The sequence below is a fragment of the Cololabis saira genome, chromosome 10 (genome assembly GCF_033807715.1).
Source record: "Cololabis saira isolate AMF1-May2022 chromosome 10, fColSai1.1, whole genome shotgun sequence".
Lineage (NCBI taxonomy): Eukaryota > Metazoa > Chordata > Actinopteri > Beloniformes > Belonidae > Cololabis > Cololabis saira.
The window spans coordinates 2,560,981-2,579,261 of NC_084596.1; the positions used below are offsets into that span (position 1 = coordinate 2,560,981).

The 18,281-nt window shown below is 43.3% G+C and overlaps 7 non-coding genes across 7 annotated transcripts; 4 read left to right on the top strand and 3 right to left on the bottom strand.

The window, feature by feature from the left end:
- Positions 1-2,359: 2,359 nt before the first annotated feature.
- On the top strand, positions 2,360-2,441 carry trnas-uga (transfer RNA serine (anticodon UGA)). Its single transcript has one exon. It is a non-coding gene; the product is annotated as a tRNA-Ser (tRNA).
- Positions 2,442-5,451: 3,010 nt separating this feature from the next.
- Positions 5,452-5,533, top strand: trnas-uga (transfer RNA serine (anticodon UGA)). Its single transcript has one exon. It is a non-coding gene; the product is annotated as a tRNA-Ser (tRNA).
- Positions 5,534-5,735: 202 nt separating this feature from the next.
- Positions 5,736-5,809, top strand: trnat-agu (transfer RNA threonine (anticodon AGU)). The gene has a single exon. It is a non-coding gene; the product is annotated as a tRNA-Thr (tRNA).
- A 1,378-nt stretch (positions 5,810-7,187) lies between these two features.
- Positions 7,188-7,269, bottom strand: trnas-gcu (transfer RNA serine (anticodon GCU)). Its single transcript has one exon. It is a non-coding gene; the product is annotated as a tRNA-Ser (tRNA).
- Positions 7,270-13,219: 5,950 nt separating this feature from the next.
- Positions 13,220-13,314, bottom strand: trnas-uga (transfer RNA serine (anticodon UGA)). Its single transcript is given in 2 exon segments — positions 13,220-13,264; positions 13,273-13,314. It is a non-coding gene; the product is annotated as a tRNA-Ser (tRNA).
- A 755-nt stretch (positions 13,315-14,069) lies between these two features.
- Positions 14,070-14,141, top strand: trnap-cgg (transfer RNA proline (anticodon CGG)). The gene has a single exon. It is a non-coding gene; the product is annotated as a tRNA-Pro (tRNA).
- A 3,770-nt stretch (positions 14,142-17,911) lies between these two features.
- On the bottom strand, positions 17,912-17,985 carry trnat-ugu (transfer RNA threonine (anticodon UGU)). The gene has a single exon. It is a non-coding gene; the product is annotated as a tRNA-Thr (tRNA).
- Between the last annotated feature and the right edge of the window lie 296 nt (positions 17,986-18,281).

Genomic DNA, 18,281 nt, shown 5'->3' on the forward strand with positions numbered 1-18,281 from the left:
TTGTTGAAGGAGACACAGTGGAGATAGATGCTGAATACACACTGGACTTTACAGGGAAGACCCTGAAATCATGAAGACAAGGAAACTAGGTTAAGATGAAAATAATAAAAACTGGATTTAGACTTTACACTTTTAATCAGTTAAAGTGTTAATATTGACTTCCTGACCATTTTGTTGAATCCTTTGATTCCAAATCCCAGTCTGATCAATACCAGATTGATTATTGGCTACGTTTCTCATCATTTACAGGATGAAAGTTAAAATGAACAATCCCAAAAATCAAACAGGTTAGTTCGACCGCCTGTCAGGTTGTTATTTAGTTTCTGAAGTTTCTGAAGAAGAGATGTTGAATTTCATCTGCTGGTTTTGAAAGAACGACTGCAGGATAAAATGATCTAAACTGGACTTGAAGAGAAGACGTCACAGCTGCACATGTAAAGAAAAGAGGAAGTAGAAACTAGTTCTTCCCTCCAGCAACACTGAAAATGTAACATAAGTGACTTATTAATTGGCAAATTAACCAGAAGTTATATTTTTATTAATAATAATGACATAAGAAAGATAATACATGTGTTATCTTGTCAACTAACTCTAAGAATTTAACACTCTTTGTTCCAGGTGTTCATTTACCAATGCACCATTATGTGAGTAAAATTCAATGAATATATATATATATATATATATAAAAAATTCAATGAATATATATATATATATATATATATATATATATATATATATATATATATATATATATATATATATATATATATATATATATATCATGGAATTTTATATATATATATATATATATATATATATATATATATATATATATATATATATTTCTTTTCTTTTTTTTTTTTTAAATATCCAGGTTCATCAAATGTTTCTTGTTTGTTCATTTCCATCAACATTTGCTGCTGATTATTCTTAGTTTTCTGTTAATAAACCTAAATACCAGAGAGTCAATCATTATTGTGGTCTTAGTTCACTTACAAGACATTAAATAACCATTTATAGCTGATAACTTTCATACATTTTAAAAGTTTTTATTCAGATGTTGATATAAAAGAGTTTATAATTGTAGATCAATTTCATAGGAACCATTAAGAATGGTACATTATCATGTAACTATGAGCTTTTATGTCCCTCTTGTGGTGAAAATATGAACTACAAGAACATTGACGTTCAGTCTGAGGATCCACGGAGGAAACTGATAAACTGGTGGGGGTGGGGGGTTTCATCCAGGGTGTGATGGTCAGTGACGCTGCTCAGGTGTGTCAGCTGTTAGTCTGAGCCTGGGTACAGAGTGTGCTGATGGATATTTTGTCTTTGAAAGCTCAGCTGTGGGGTCACCGGGGCCTGTTTATGAGAATCCTAGTGTTTAGTCTTCATCATTTAGTGATTTTCAAAAATACTATGCACACTCTGAACACTTTATCTCTAAGCGATGGAAATTCAACTCCTCTCTCCTGAAAGATGATGAATTTAAATCAAAAATGCGAACGTGGACAACAAATTACATTAAAGAAAACAATGATCCTTCCTTAGATCCCAACATCATTTGGGAAGCAGCAAAAGTCATTATTTCATATGCTTCATTTAAAAAATATGAGAAACTAACCAAAAGAACTAGAGAATGAAGTAGCACGATGTGAAAAACTCCAAGAGTGCATCCACAGAGGGTAATTAGAGACTATTAACTGTTGCTAGAGCAAAATTAAATCTTAAGATTTCAGATGAAATCATACAAAAAAATGACCTACATTAGACAAAAGGAATATGAATTTGGAAACAAACCAGGTAAATTATAATCTCATTCGAATGTCTGCCCTATGAACTTTCGATGGTACTTTCTGTGCCTACCATGGTGACCACGGGTAACGGGGAATCAGGGTTCGATTCCGGAGAGGGAGCCTGAGAAACGGCTACCACATCCAAGGAAGGCAGCAGGCGCGCAAATTACCCACTCCCGACTCGGGGAGGTAGTGACGAAAAATAACAATACAGGACTCTTTCAAGGCCCTGTAATTGGAATGAGTACACTTTAAATCCTTTAACGAGGATCCATTGGAGGGCAAGTCTGGTGCCAGCAGCCGCGGTAATTCCAGCTCTAATAGCGTATCTTAAAGTTGCTGCAGCTAAAAAGCTCGTAGTTGGATCTCGGGATCGAGCTGACGGTCCGCCGCGAGATGAGCTACCGTCTGTCCCAGCCCCTGCCTCTCAGAACCCCCTCGATGCTCTTAGCTGAGTGCAGGCAGGTTAGCTGTGAGATAAGTACGGGAACAAACCTCAGACTAATGTTTCTGATTCAAACAAACACACATTTATTTCAGCCAAATGTTCAAGTATGTGACAAGTTGTTGTGGCCGAGTGGTTAAGGCGATGGACTTGAAATCCATTGGGGATTCCCCGCGCAGGTTCAAATCCTGCCAACAACGGTTAATGTTTGAACATGCAAGAAGACTTGCCATTGTTAACCATAGACTAAAATGTCTTTCAAAACTAATCAGTGGGATTTTTTTGTGTTATCCCCAGCATGCATTAATAGGTAACATCAGCCTACATTAAGTTAGTGTGGTGGCAAAAATTGTTGTTCGTCCAATAAAGTGTTCAAAGAAGAATGTCTTGAAACGTCAGCTGTCTTTCTCGAGTTTTAATAAAAGGCATTCATGAATGGAGATCACACAGTGCAACTGATCAGACGAGCAGTCAGTCCTGAGTGAGCTGAAGATGTTTAGAGACACGCTATCTTATAGTTCAGCCAGGCTGGGAACAAAAGACAAAATATATGTCACCCTGACAACCATGCCTGGCTCCACTCCCTGATAGTGAGAAATTCCACAGCACTGTGTCAAAGGAGCTTGACCTCGGCAGCATAGGAATGTTCACTTGAAAACAGGATTTGTGCATTAGTCAGTCTTAAAGCATACTGTGTTATACCAAAATGTCCCATTACATTCCACCCTTTTTAGCATTTTTATGCTAAACCATAATAAAATAGGACATTTTGTACTGATCTAAACCATGAACCCCCGGTGCCCTGCCCCACACCAACCAAACGCTAGCACACCCAGTCTCCAACTTGGGAGTTACAGACCCCAGGCAGAGAATCACAGGCCACAGGTACAGAAGAGCCAAAACCCCTCCCCTCACTTGACAAGAGGAGGGTAAAAGACTCATCCATCTCTCAGGCCATTTCTGCTTCTCTGGCGCGCCCTCATGTACATCAGCACAATGGGGAGGGCCTTGGTCCAGGACAGTTTTGTAGTCTCACACACTTTAGCAAGTTTGTTTTTCAAAGTGTCATTTTCCCTTTCACATGCACCACACGAGGCTGGGTGGTAGGAGCAATGTTGTCTCATGTCAATGCCCATATACTCAGCAAGCAGTTTCAGTGCAGCACTCACAAAAGGAGTGCCATTGTCTGAGCTGATTTTTGATGGAATTCCCCATCTGGGAAATATCAGGTGCATCAAAGCCTTCGCCACTGCAGCGGAGTCCTGTTTTGTTGTGGGGAAAGCTTCAATCAATTTGGAAAACATGCAAACGATAACCAAAACAAACGTTTTGCCTTCACTGGGTGTAAGTTCAATGAAATCCCTCTGCAAATGCTGAAACGGTCTGTCTGGTGGAGGGTGAGCAGCCTGTGGTACCTTTAACCCCCTCCCCACATTGTTTGTGAAACAGATCACACATCTTTTGCAAAAATCAGTAGCGTAAGCTGTGAAACCTCTCGTGAACCAGTGTCTTCGTATTTCACTCACCATACCCCCCTTTGACACATGGTCCAACCCGTGTGTCAATTTAGCATAGTGAGGGAAAAGGAATCTGTGCAGACAAGGCCCAGCAAAACCTGCAATGTTATTGCCCGTAGCAGGATCCCTGGAAGCAGAACCATCCACAAAAAGATCAAAGTCAGCATTGTCAATTGCAACATCACTCTCAACTTTTGAAAACTTTGTGAATTTTAGTAGTCTTAAACTGGTTTTTAAATGTTTATATAATCATGTTTCACCCCTGTTCTCTGAAGTGGTTATTAAGCATCAGAGCTCTGGTAGAGTAACCACACGGGCCTGCACCAATGGTGACTGTCGTATCCCAAAATATAAGACCTCTTTTGGTGAGTCGGTTTTTTCTGTGAAGGGTGCAAAACTCTGGAATTCTTTACCGACTAATTTAAAATTAGAAACGTGTGGCAATATTTTTAACAGAGGACTCAAACTATGGCTCAAGTCAAAACAACAGTGCCTACATGAATAGGTCAGGTCTGGTTCTGCTCTTGAATGTTGTCTTTGCTTTATATCTTATGTCATCCTCTAATTTTATTGTATATCTTATTGTATTGTATTTATATTATTTTTTTAAAAAGCCTCCTGTGGACAAGTGTTGCAAATTAGCATGTATGCTAAAACACTCAAACAGTGCATTTGGTTTGTCCTATGTTATTGTGATGTCCATACCAAATAAAGAAATATAATAATATAATATAATAACTCAAATCAGGTCCTGGGGAACAAATGGATGTTATCGTTGCCACACAGTCGTGTGGTTCTACGTCCTCAGCTGTTGGCAAACGGGTAGCAGGGTTAAGAACAGTACATCTTTTTTCCTTCACATTTGGCAGTTCCAACAGGAAAGCATTGTAACGCAAACACCTCGCAGCAGACAAATGTGAGGTCTTCTGCTCGAGGAGGATGAGAGATACTGCATGTGGGACTAGCAAGGTTAAATCGGTGTATCCCACAATATCACGTGATGCCATAACTGCTTTTTCTGCTGCAGCTACAGCTCTGAGGCAGTTGGGGCAGGACTGAATTTTCCCCCATGGTCTTGTAGTAGCACTGAAGACATGTAACCCGCCTTTTCGTCCCCAGTCTGGGTGAAAGGTCGTGAACAGTCAGGCAGTCCAAGTGTCGGAGGCGTCTGTAACGTCAGTTTCAGGTCAGTGAAGGCTTTGTCAGCCTCGTCAGTCCAGGTAACAGGGTCCGATGCTTTTAGGCCTTTTCCATGGGCAATTTCTGCCAATGGTGCCTCAATTTCGGCATAATGCGGGACCCACTGTCGACAATAACTTGTGACACCCAGAAACCCAGGTAACATGTATCTTTATGTGGCGGCACGTTCACTATTATTTAAGTTTGGGATCTGAAGATCTTTTTCTGTTTACCGACAACACCACCTTTGATTAGGGCCCAAGGACCCATACTAAAGGTCAATTATCACCTGTACAAAAGGACACGAAGGTTCGTTCACTCAGGGAGAGAGATAGGGGACAGAGTTCAATAATACAAACAATATTCTATTATTTAAAAAAGGCACATTGGTTGGGGCAATAAAACATAAATTTGGTCCCGGCAGAGACATAAGTACGGGAACAAACCTCAGACTAACGTTTCTGATTCAAACAAACACACATTTATTTCAGCCAAATGTTCAAGTATGTGACAAGTTGTTGTGGCCGAGTGGTTAAGGCGATGGACTTGAAATCCATTGGGGGTTCCCCGCGCAGGTTCGAATCCTGCCAACAACGGTTAATGTTTGACTAAAATGTCTTTCAAAACTAAACAGAGGATTTTTTATGTGTTATCCCCAGCATGCATTAACGGGTAACATCAGCCTACATTAAGTTAGTTTTACATTTCTTTCCAAGCAGTCGGCCCAGGTTCGCAGTTTTGGCATCGAGCTGCTTCAAAGCTATAACGAACTGCTTATTTCAATGGGGTCTTTATGGAGGCCCTGTGGCTTAGTTGGTCAAAGCGCCTGTCTAGTAAACAGGAGATCCTGGGTTCAAATCCCAGCAGAGCCTCTAAACTCAAATGTCTTGATGCCTGAAAGATCACATATCTCTCATTCCTGGTTCTGGCACTATTTCTCACACGCTTGCTTAATTATAGCAGAGTACTTTGTCAAAAGTACTCCTCCTCTTAGTGAATGTGCATCCTCTCTGTTTCGTCATTCAGCTTGGCCGGAATTGATTGATCACTGATTGAAGTCGCTGATGATGATCAGAGACTGAAAAGGCAGACAGAAAATTACTGGGGCTGCCTGTTCTCAAAACAACCGCTGATTCTACCAATTTGACCTCGAGAGAGCGGCTTGGCACGACCGCTCCTGCTCACAATCTCCTGGAGGAATGCAAACAAGATAACTCTGTCCTCTAGCCCTTCCCTCTCCCACAACGCTACAGATCCTGTTTCCAGAACTGACCGAGCCGCCTGACAACACCGAGAACTTGGCTGTGTGCAGATCTGGGCGGAGGTTCACGGACAGACTCACTGCTTCACAGACACTAACTGATAAGCACACACAATTCCCTCAATTAATGTCAACGCCTTCCATCGGCCTCCCTCACGGACTCCGGGTTTGAGCGCCAAGTGCAATGGCCGCGGCCCTTACCTGGATGACCTGTGCTGGGTCCCCCTCGACCTGCCCATATCATATACCCATAGGCTTATGATGTTGTTTTGTTGTGTGTATGTTGCTTTTCTGTGCTGAGGTGTTTTTTTGCACCTTGACACTAGGTATAAATACACAGTGTGAAGATGCCTTTTTTTCCCTCCTCCCCCCCATCCCAGTGTCATCCTTTCTCTAAAAATGGCGTCCGTATTAATGGTGCCATCGGTGTAAACCGGAGTCAAGTTCTCTCGTCTGATTATGTCTGACCTGGCAATAAAGCTTTTTCTGATTCTGATTCTAATTCTGAAAGGGCAATTCATGGATTCATTCAACTATATCTTGTTCAACTCATCTTCTTTCAACTACTTATTTAACCAGCCATTATTCCACTAGTCCTCATTAAACTAGCCACCAATGATGCAGTTCAACTAGACATCAATGTCTGCTGTCTACACCTGTTTATATAGTGGTCTCTGTAGTCCAACAACTAACCAGGAATGAGTCATAATAACATCAAACTGGTAGTTGTCCTGTTAACGGTTCATTAATACTAATATATCTGCACTTGTTTTACCTTTGACAACATATCTTTGTCTCACTTTTCTCTGTTCTTCATCCTTTTTTTCTAACTCTCACTTGTCAGGAGCTAGGTGTTGTCTCTGAAAGGGGGTTTGTTCCTTGCCAGTGTTTTTTTTTGACAGTTGTTTGGGGGTCATGTGATTGGTCTCTGGAAAGCACGTAGATTGTATTGTATTGACATATTACTATATAAAGAAAAGATGCAAGCACGACGAGGATGGGATTCGAACCCATGCGTGCAGAGCACAATGGAATAGCAGTCCATCGCCTTAACCACTCGGCCACCTCGTCTGTTTTGTTAGGCTATTCTATTTCAACCAGTACTCACTCAACTAGCCCTCATTCAACTAGGCCTTACTCAAATAGACCTAATTTAACTAGTCCACATTCAGCTAGTCATCATTAAACTTTTGCTTATCAAATAGCACTCTTTCAACTAGTCCTTACTTAACTAGACCTCATTTAACTAGTCCTCATTCAGCTAGTCATCATTAAACTAGTGCTCATTCATCTTGTCCCCTCTCAAGTAGTCCTCATTCAACTAGTCCTCATTTAACTCGTCTTTAATCAACTAGTCCCCACTTAACTAGCCATTACTTAACTGGCCCTCCTTCAGCTACTGCTTTCTCAATGAATCCTTTTCCAACTACTCCTCATTCAACTAGTCCTTACTCAACTCATCAACATTCAACTGGTCCTCATTTAACTTGTCTTTAATCAACTAGTCCTCACTTAACTAGCCATTACTTAACTGGCCCTCATTCAGCTACTGCTCGCTCAATGAATCCTTTTCCAACTACTCCTCATTCAACTAGTCCTTACTGAATTAGTTCTCATTTAACTGATCTTCATTCACCTAGTCCTTGCTCAACTAATATTCATTCAACTAGTCCCTTCTCAGCTAGTCTTCATTCAATTATTTCTTACTGAACTCTGCATCATTCAACTATCCCTTATTCAACTCATCCTCTTTCAACTAGTCCTTAGTAAACTAGTCTATTTATTTATTTAAAGGACAACGTGCAGGTACATGAAAAAGATGCTGCACCAGAGTTAGCCACAAGCTAATTTCCATCTGTAGTCCTTGACAAACATAAATACTACACATTAGGGTTTACAATGACAGTATTCAAATACAAATACTAGAAACAGACTACTGTACAATGTCCTGAAACCACAATAAAAGGTTAACATTTAAAGCACTTAGTGCAAGTACAAAATACAGACTGATTAAAATAACATAGATTAGAATAATTGAACCTAAAATAAGGTTGGGTCAAGATGAATAAATCAGAAAATCCAAATGCCATCAGATGGTACCCACAAGGGAACCATCTGATGGCCAAATACCCGTACGGTATTGTCAATGAGAACAGGACTGACTATCCAAAAGCCACTTTTTGACGGCCCTAGAAAAACTATGGAAGTCAGCCATGTTCATTAGATTGTCCGGGAGCCCATTCCATTCCTTAATAGCTTTATATGAAAAAGCTGATTGAGAAAAGGTGGACTTCCTTTTTGGAACATTGCACTCACCCCTGGAGACAGACCTTAGCACTCTACTGGTCGATTGAGAGCGTGGCTGAACATAGGTCTTTAGGGGGGGTGGGGCAGCATCGTGCAGGATTTTGTGTACCAGGCGGATATTGGAGTACCTGATTAAATTATCAAAGCTTAAAATTTTAAGTTTTAACAATATGTGGCAATGATGGAAACGTTGTGGCTTTCTATCAAGAATTTTCAACGCCTGATTGTGCAAAGATCTAAGAGGGTCTAAGAGTCCTCAATCAACTCAACCTTATTCAACTCGTCCTTGCTCAATAAAACCTCATTCAACAAGTCCATACTTAACTAGCCCTCATTCAACTAGTCTTTATTCAATTAGTCCTTATTCATCTAATCCTAATTCAACGATTACTTATTTAACTAGCCATTGTTCAACTAGTCGTCATGAAACTAGTCATCGATGATGCAGTTCAACTAGACATCAATGTCTGCTGTCTACACCTGTTTATATAGTGGTCTCTGTAGACCAGGGGTCTCAGACTCCAGTCCTCGAGGGCCGGTGTCCTGCAGGTTTTAGATGTCTCCTTGCTTCAACACACCCGATTCAAATTAACCATAGACATATATAAAGGCTAGATGACTCGTCCGCGCTGCTGCCAATGGAGAGCGACGTCGTCACACGGCGGCCATCTTGCCACAGGAGAACTCGCTCAGAATAACTTTGGCCGGGTTTCCCAGATCAGTTAAGTAGTTCTTAACAGCGAAATACTTCTTTCAAACCTTCTTAAGGAGCCTGTGGAAGAAAATCGCGTTTCCCAGAGTCGCTCTTAGCTTAAGTATCTTTCATTAAGAAGGAAATGAAAGATGCTGCTGACCCAGTCTTTACAACCATCTTAGTGAACAAAGACTCACAGATCCAGGCGCGTCAGGCAAATCAATATCACACCAAGCAATGAGATATTAAAACAATGCACCCCGCACAAATTTTTATCTATTTTATACTTTAGATTTATATTGTTTAGCATTCATTGGTGACAGCAAAGGGGGAAAAAAAAGAAAAATAAGGAATAACAAGTGTGTTCCTGTATATGCTTTATGCATTACGCACAAATAAAATGATCATCATGAATATCATTTATTTGATCATTTGGCTGCTATACAGCATGCTCTCGCTGCAAATCAACCGCGTCGCCGTGCGCGAAGCAGAACTGTTTATATGAACGCATTCATGCGTCAGCACTTCAGTCCCCTGGACGTGCTGTCGGACCGGGCTGTCCAGGCAGCCGTGACACCGATCCTCCTGCCGAGCCCGAGCCCGAGCACCTACATGTGTGATGACAGGGAAGCAGCAGCTGAAGAACGGGATCCTTTGATGAATTGTTCATTATAGTCTCAAATATAATCAATGGTGTCGGTTTATATTAAAGAATCTTTTTGCCCAGAAGAAAAAAGAGCGAAGACAACGACCCATAACTATTTTCTTCTCTTGAAAAAACCCACCTGCACCGCGGGGTTTAGGATAAAAAGACGCTACAGCGCGAGTCGGGATGCAGCATCATTCAGAAGAGGAGGAATACGTGCGAGGCGGTGCTAAACTCCGCAATTAGAAGCCCTCTATAATTGTAAAAAGAATTTCACTTATCACGGGTTCTTTTTGGAACATAACCCCTGCGAAAAACCAGGGATTGCTGTAATTCCACGTTGCGATTTGCGAAACTCGCCTTCTCTTGGCTCATGACCGTCGTGTTTTTGAACGCACACACAATACGTTCCCTCCCGGTCTCTGCCTGTGGGGAAAAAAAGCCTCACTGTAGCCAGAAATAACGGAGTAACACACCGTTTGGATGAAAAAGGGTCATTGAATTATATTTATCATCTTAATTTTTCATTATAACGCACAGGCAGCAGGGAATTAGTGCGTTAGGCAGCAGTGCTGCGTGTGAAAATGCGCTGATAGTGATCGGTGATCGATTTGCCTGGCATCGATTGATTTGGTTTCAGAACCGGACAGCTGCTCCAAAGAGCTTCTGAAAGAGCGAAACTAAAGGACGGTGTTAAGAAGTCATCTGGGAAACACCCGTATCTTAGGGTTCTCTCTTAAGTGAAACCTTCTTTGAACCTCTCTTAAGTCCTTAAGAGAGGTCGGATCTGGGAAACCCGGCCATTGTGTTTAATGGTGCCTGTACTGCTTAAACAACCTTAACTTGCTCAATTCTCAACAGATTTTCAAACAGTTTGGTTTGTCATGAACGTCAGAGATGTAGTTGTGACACTGCATACTTGTGAATAATTATAAACATTGAAAAACGTACTTTTATATGAAAATAACCAGAAACAGATAGCTATGACATGGTATTTATATTAAATCAATATTTCTATAGTATTCTTAGTAATATTTATAGTTACATTATAACATATGGGAGGAGTTCGGGGAGGCCATGGAGGAGGACTTTCGGTCGGCCTCGAGGAAATTCTGGAGGACCGTTCGGCGCCTCAGAAGGGGGAAGCAGTACTCTGCCGGCACTGTTTACGGTGTGGGTGGGGAGCTGTTGACCTCGACTGGGGACATTGTCGGACGGTGGAAGGAATACTTTGAGGATCTCCTTAACCCGACTGACATGCCTTCTACTGAGGAAGCAGAGGGTTGGGGCTCGGAGGCGTGCTCATCCATCACCCAAGCCGAGGTCACCGAGGTGGTTCGTAAGCTCCTCGGTGGCCGGGCACCGGGGGTGGATGAGATTCGCCCTGAGTACCTCAAGTCTCTGGATGTCGTAGGGCTGTCTTGGCTGACACGCCTCTGCGACATTGCATGGAGGAAGGGGGCAGTACCGCTGGAGTGGCAAACCGGGGTGGTGGTCCCTCTGTTTAAAAAGGGGGACCGGAGAGTGTGTTCCAACTACAGGGGGATCACACTTCTCAGCCTCCCGGGGAAAGTCTACGCCAGGGTACTGGAGAGGAGATTACGGCCGATAGTCGAACCTCGGATTCAGGAGGAACAATGCGTTTTCGTCCCGGTCGTGGAACACTGGACCAGCTCTATACCCTCCGCAGGGTGCTCGAGGGTTCATGGGAATTTGCCCAACCAGTCTACATGTGTTTTATGGATCTGGAGAAGGCATTTGACCGTGTCCCTCGTGCCATTCTGTGGGGGGTGCTGAGTGAGTATGGAGTCCGGGGCCCTCTACTAAGGGCTGTCTGGTCTCTGTATGATCGGAGCAGGAGTTTGGTTCGCATTGCTGGCAGTAAGTCAGACTTGTTCTCGGTGCATGTTGGACTCCGGCAGGGCTGCCCTTTGTCACCGGTCCTGTTCATAATTTTTATGGACAGGATTTCTAGGCGCAGCCAGGGGCCGGAGGGGATCCGGTTTGGGAACCTCAGGATTTCATCTCTGCTTTTTGCAGATGATGTTGTCCTGTTGGCTTCATCGGACCGGGACCTTCAGCATGTGCTGGGGCGGTTTGAGGCCGAGTGCGACGCAGCAGGGATGGAAATCAGCACCTCCAAAACCGAGCCCATGGTTCTCGACCGGAAAAGGGTGGCATGCCTTCTCCGGGTGGGTGGAGAAGTCCTGCCTCAGGTGGAGGAGTTCAAGTATCTCGGGATCTTGTTCACGAGTGAGGGAACAATGGAGCGTGAGATTGACAGGCGGATCGGTGCAGCGTCTGCAGTAATGCGGTCGATGTACTGGACCGTCGTGGTGAAGAGGGAGCTGAGTCGAAAGGCGAAGCTCTCGATTTACGGGTCAATCTACGCCCCTACCCTCACCTATGGTCATGAACTTTGGGTAGTGACCGAAAGGACAAGACCGCGGATACAAGCGGCCGAGATGAGTTTCCTCCGCAGGGTGGCTGGACGCTCCCTTAGAGATGAGTTTCCTCCGCAGGGTGGCTGGACGCTCCCTTAGAGATGAGTTTCCTCCGCAGGGTGGCTGGACGCTCCCTTAGAGATAGGGTGAGGAGTTCAGTCACCCGGGAGGAGCTCGGAGTCGAGCCGCTGGTCCTTCACATTGAGAGGAGTCAGCTGAGGTGGCTTGGGCATCTGTACCGTCTCCCTAGGGAGGTGTTCGAGGCATGTCCCTCCTCCCTAGGGAGGTGTTCCAGGCATGTCCCTCCTCCCTAGGGAGGTGTTCCAGGCATGTCCCACCGGGAGGAGACCCCGGGGAAGACCCAGGACACGCTGGAGAGACTATGTCTCTCGGCTGGCCTGGGAACGCCTCGGACTCCCCCCGGAAGAGCTGGAGGAAGTGTCTGGGGTGAAGGAAGTCTGGGCATCCCTGCTGAGGCTGCTGCCCCCGCGACCCGGTAACGGATAAAGCGGAAGAAGATGAGTGAGTGATGAGATGAGTGTTAGTTGACCTGTTAACGGTTCATTAATACTAATATATCTGCACTTGTTTTACCTTTGACAACATTTTCTCTGTTCTTCATCCTTTCTTTTCTATCTCACTCCTCTTCTTTCTCTAGCCACCTGGTCTTCAGCAGGTCTTTTCTCTGAAAAGGGGTTCGTTCCTTGCCAGTGTTTATTTGACAGTTGTTTGGAGGGTCATGTGATTGGTCTCTGGAAAGCACCTAGCTTGTATTGTATTGACTCTATACTATATGAAAAAGTGTAGCTCACAGGTGATGCTACTGAGCATATTAGGTTATTTCAAGCAAGGACAGCATCATGCCATGCTGGGATAAAAACACCTCATAGTAACTCTAAGGAACACCTCAAAGCGCAGAAGAAACAAGCACGACGAGGATGGGATTCGAACCCATGCGTGCAGAGCACAATGGATTAGCAGATTTCAAGTCCATCGCCTTAACCACTCGGCCACAACAACTTGTCACATGCTTGAACATTTGGCTGAAATAAATGTGTGTTTGTTTGAATCAGAAACATTAGTCTGAGGTTTGTTCCCGTACTTATCTCACAGCTAACCTGCCGGGACCAATTTTGTTGTGAAATATTGATCATAGATTATCAGATGTCCTTGTTAGTATAGTGGACAGTATCTCTGCCTGTCACGCAGAAGACCGGGGTTCGATTCCCCGACGGGGAGAAAGCCTGTTTTGGATATGCATGACTGATACATATGAACAATGGTCAATAAGATAAAAACCACTCTTCCACACACCATAGGCAGTTATGCTTTTCCTGCTAAAAAAGCTGTCATTGATGAAGTTCTTCTAATACAAAACCGTGCTGTAAATCTTCCAGTGGATGATATGCTCTGTTCACTGAGAGGTCCAGAAGTTCAGCCAGACAAGGACCTTTTTCATGTGAGACAAACACGATAGTCACTAAACTACAGAAACTGTGCAGCAGGTTATTGATCATCATTCAGTTTCTATTTCTATTCCCCCTTAATGTTATAAAAAAAAACATCCAGACTTGTATGAGGCATATAAAAATGCCGGTTCAACTACTTGTAGAAATGGTCTTCATGGCTTTTCTGCGTCAACATTTGGCTTCAACATTTTTTATTTGAATGATTACTGTTATTGACATCCACAACCATAATCCTAGGTGATGTCATTAATGACAGCACCTGCTTCTGATGATGTGACCGTGATTTTTTGTTTGCCGGATATGTGTTTTGTGGCTCGTTGGTCTAGTAGTATGATTCTCGCTTCGGGTGCGAGAGGTCCCGGGTTCAATTCCCGGACGAGCCCCAGAGATTTATGCAATTTGTAGTTTTTGTCCTCCAAGTAGCAAAATTTCAAGACTGTAGTACAATGCTTTACCTGATGACCAACATTGGCATGATGTGTGAATGCTGAAAACCTACATGTTGCTTCTCTTTCATGCCAAGAGGTCAGGCGGTAACTTACCGCCGGTAAGGTCTAGTCTGTAAACCCTTTCCCCTTTCTTTAATTGGGCTCCTTTTTTGTTTTATTGCCACAACCAATGTGCCTTTTTTAAATAATAAAATATTGTTTGTATTATTGAACTCTGTCCCCTATCTCCCTCCCTGAGTGAACGAACCTTCGTGTCCTTTTGTAGAGGTGATGATTGACCTTTAGTACGGGTCCTTGGGCCCTAATCAAAGGTGGTGTTGTCGGTAAACAGAAAAAGATCTTCAGATCCCAAACTTAAATAATAGTGAACGTGCCGCCACATAAAGATACATGTTACCTGTCTTCTTGCACATATATGCGTGAGACTATATGTCCAATTTAATGTCTGTCAAGTCAACAATTAGGACTCATTTCCCCAAAAAGTTTGAAGCCATGTACACATACGTAAAGTCTGATTGTCCAAAACATATTGTTCACTTATGAAGACCTCATGTTTCTTGCATTGGCTGGGAATCAAACCCAGGTCAACTGCTTGGCAAGCAGCCATGTTGACTGCTATACCAACAACGCTGCAGGAAAGCACCTGAAACATCTGAATGAGACGTCACAGTTTTCCAGCCACATGAGAAGGTGAGCAGTCATGTCAGGGAAAGTAACTCTTTGATGATGGTTTCTTCAATATCACAAGCTACTTACCGCCATTTGTCCCTTAGCTTATACATCAACTTCTTGTTGTATAAGCTGCATGTTTGCAGGTATATTCAGTTAGACATGTTAGACAAGTTCTTCTAATACAAAACAGTGCTGTAAATCTTCCAGTGGATGATGGAGTAAAGATATGAGGTGGCATATCTCAAGCATGTGAGGTGGCATATATTGAGAAATCAGATTTAATTTCTAGATAACCGTAGAAACGGCAATTCATGGATTCATTCAGCTATACCTTATTCAACTCATCCTCTTTCAACTACTTATTTAACTAGCCATTATTCAACTAGTCCTCATTAAACTAGTCATGGATGATGCAGTTCAACTAGACATCAATGTCTGCTGTCTACACCTGTTTATATAGTGGTCTCTGTAGACCAACAACTCACCAGGAATGAGTTTTATTTACATCAAACTGGTAGTTGACCTGTTAACGGTTCATTAATACGAATATATCTGCACTTGTTTTACCTTTGACAACATTTTCTCTGTTCTTCATCCTTTCTTTTCTATCTCACTCCTCTTCTTTCTCTAGCCACCTGGTTTTCAGCAGGTATTTTCTCTGAAAGGGGGTTTGTTCCTTGCCAGTGTTTATTTGACAGTTGTTTGGGGGTCATGTGATTGGTCTCTGGAAAGCACCTAGCTTGTATTGTATTGACTCTATACTATATGAAAATGTGTAGCTTACAGGTAATGCTACTGAGCATCTTAGGTTATTTCAAGCAAGGACAGCATCATGCCATGCTGGGATAAAAACACCTCATAGTAACTCTAAGGAACACCTCAAAGCGCAGAAGAAACAAGCACGACGAGGATGGGATTTGAACCCATGCGTGCATCACCTTAACCACACTGCCACCTCGTCTATTGTGGCGCATAAGGGAGACAATAATTCATGTAAAATATTTGAATATCGAGGTGATTATTGTTGCTCGTCAGTGAACAGTCGTTGGCTGACCGTCACTGCCAGGGGTTCTTGAGAAAGCTTTGATCCAGTCAGGAGTGGGTACAAAGAGAGAGATCTGTTCATTCAAATGTCAATGACAGTTGTCATTATCAATCCTCTCCAAGTCTATGGTCTCTTTCTAAGAGAATGTTGTAATGCAATGGATGACAACACATGTCTAACTGAATATACCTGCAAACATGCAGCTTATACAACAAGAAGTTGATGTATACGCTAAGGGACAAATGGAGGTAAGTAGCTTGTGATATTGAAGAAACCATCATCAAAGAGTTACTTTCCCTGACATGACTGCTCACCTTCTCATGTGGCTGTAAAACTGTGACGTCTCATTCAGCTGTTTCAGGTACTTTCCTGCAGCGTTGTTGGTATAGCAGTCAACATGGCTGCTTGCCAAGCAGTTGATCTGGGTTTGATTCCCAGCCAATGCAAGAAACATGAGGTCTTCATAAGTGTAATGCTTTTTGTTGGGGAAGAATATGTTTTGGACAATCAGACTTTACGTATGTGTACATGGCTTCAAACTTTTTTGGGAAATGAGTCCTAATTGTTGACTTGACAGACATTAAATTGGACATATAGTCTGACGCATATATGTGCAAGAAGACAGGTAACATATATCTTTATGTGGCGGCACGTTCACTATTATTTAAGTTTGGGATCTGAAGATCTTTTTCTGTTTACCGACAACACCACCTTTGATTAGGGCCCAAGGACCCGTACTAAAGGTCAATTATCACCACCAGTGGGTTTTTTTGTGTTCTCCCCAGCATGCATTAATAGGTAACATCAGCCTACATTAAGTTAGTTTTACATTTCCTTCCAAGCAGTCGGCCCAGGTTCGGTTCCTGGCTATCGTGACTGTGAACGTCTTTATATCTTACCAAACTTAATAGACGGCCTTCTAATGGCCCGCCTGCTGAATAACAGAAGAGTGGTTCTTCATGATCACACCTCCTAATAAACTGCCTTACACTGCCTTACAAGGTAAAGTCTACCTCTGAATTGCCTTATATCTGTAAAAACATGAAGAAAAGAGGAAAGAAAACTTTGCCACTGTGACCTGAGTAGCTCAGCTGGAAGAGCATCAGACTGCTCCCGCCGTGACTCACGACGGTTTACTTTATATATGTTAAAGCAAGAAAAAACTGTTTTTCATAATAGGTCCCCTTTAATGACCGCCAGGCAGTGCTGTAATACCTGGATGACAAATACCAACAACATCATGAAGAATCCCGGTCACCTGCCTCACTGACCAGGGGCAGAAGAACCTGGGAGCAGAACCACGCCCAACGGTTGGGGAGTGGCGACGTTGATCCGGTAGAAACTGGAGAATGTGTCAGTCCACGAAGCCACAGTGCAGATGTCCTCCAGAGGCCCCGCCCCCTTCAGGGCAGCCCAGGAAGCTGCTTCTGGTCGAGTGGCACCTCACTCCCATTGGCCAGGGCCGCTCACTGACCCTGTAGGCCTGTTTGATGGTGTCCACCACCCAGTGGGACAGGCGCTGTCTAGAAACAGCACGACCTCGGTTAGGGCCACCATGGCAGATAAAAAGCTGCTCCGACCGTCACACAGGCGCGGTAGCATCAACATAAGCAGCAAGGGCCTGTACGGGGCACAAAAGGCTTGGCCCACTCTCTGCAGACTGGGGGTCAAACCGGGCTGGATAGGCTGATTAACATGAGTGCGTGACAGGACCTTGAGCAGGAACGCCACATTCTGCCACAACGTAACCCCTGAGCCATCTGGGTTCCATTTCAAGCAGGACCCGCTGACTGATAGGGCATGAAATTCACCGAATCGCTTTGCTGATGTCATGGCGAGGAGAAAAGCTGTCTTCATTGAAAGCCACTTCAGGTCCACGGGCTCAAAAGCTGGAGAAGAGAGGGCACCTAGCCCAGGTCCCACATTGCAACAAGGTCTGTGGTTTTAAACAGGAGTTACATCTGTACCTTTGTCTTCATGAGTTTAAAGGCTCTGCTGGGATTTGAACCCAGGATCTCCTGTTTACAAGACAGATGCTTTGACCAACTAAGCCACAGGGCCCTCAACACAAGTCTTCAACTTGTTATAAAAACCCTGTTGACACAACAAGTTCATTCTACCTCTGGAGCAGCTTTATTTCACCTCACTGTGATATATTTACTACACAAACCTGTTCCACTACTGTCTTGGCTTTATGTGAAGTAACAGAGCTATGAACGAGGCGAAACAATGCTATTTCTTTTCTTTTTTTTCTGTTAAGAATTCCTGCAAATAAGCTTAGTATCTAGGTATACAGTTACCATAAATGGTTACCCGCCCCGAAAAAGGTTTCAGTTTAAGGAGCATGAGGCTCTTTT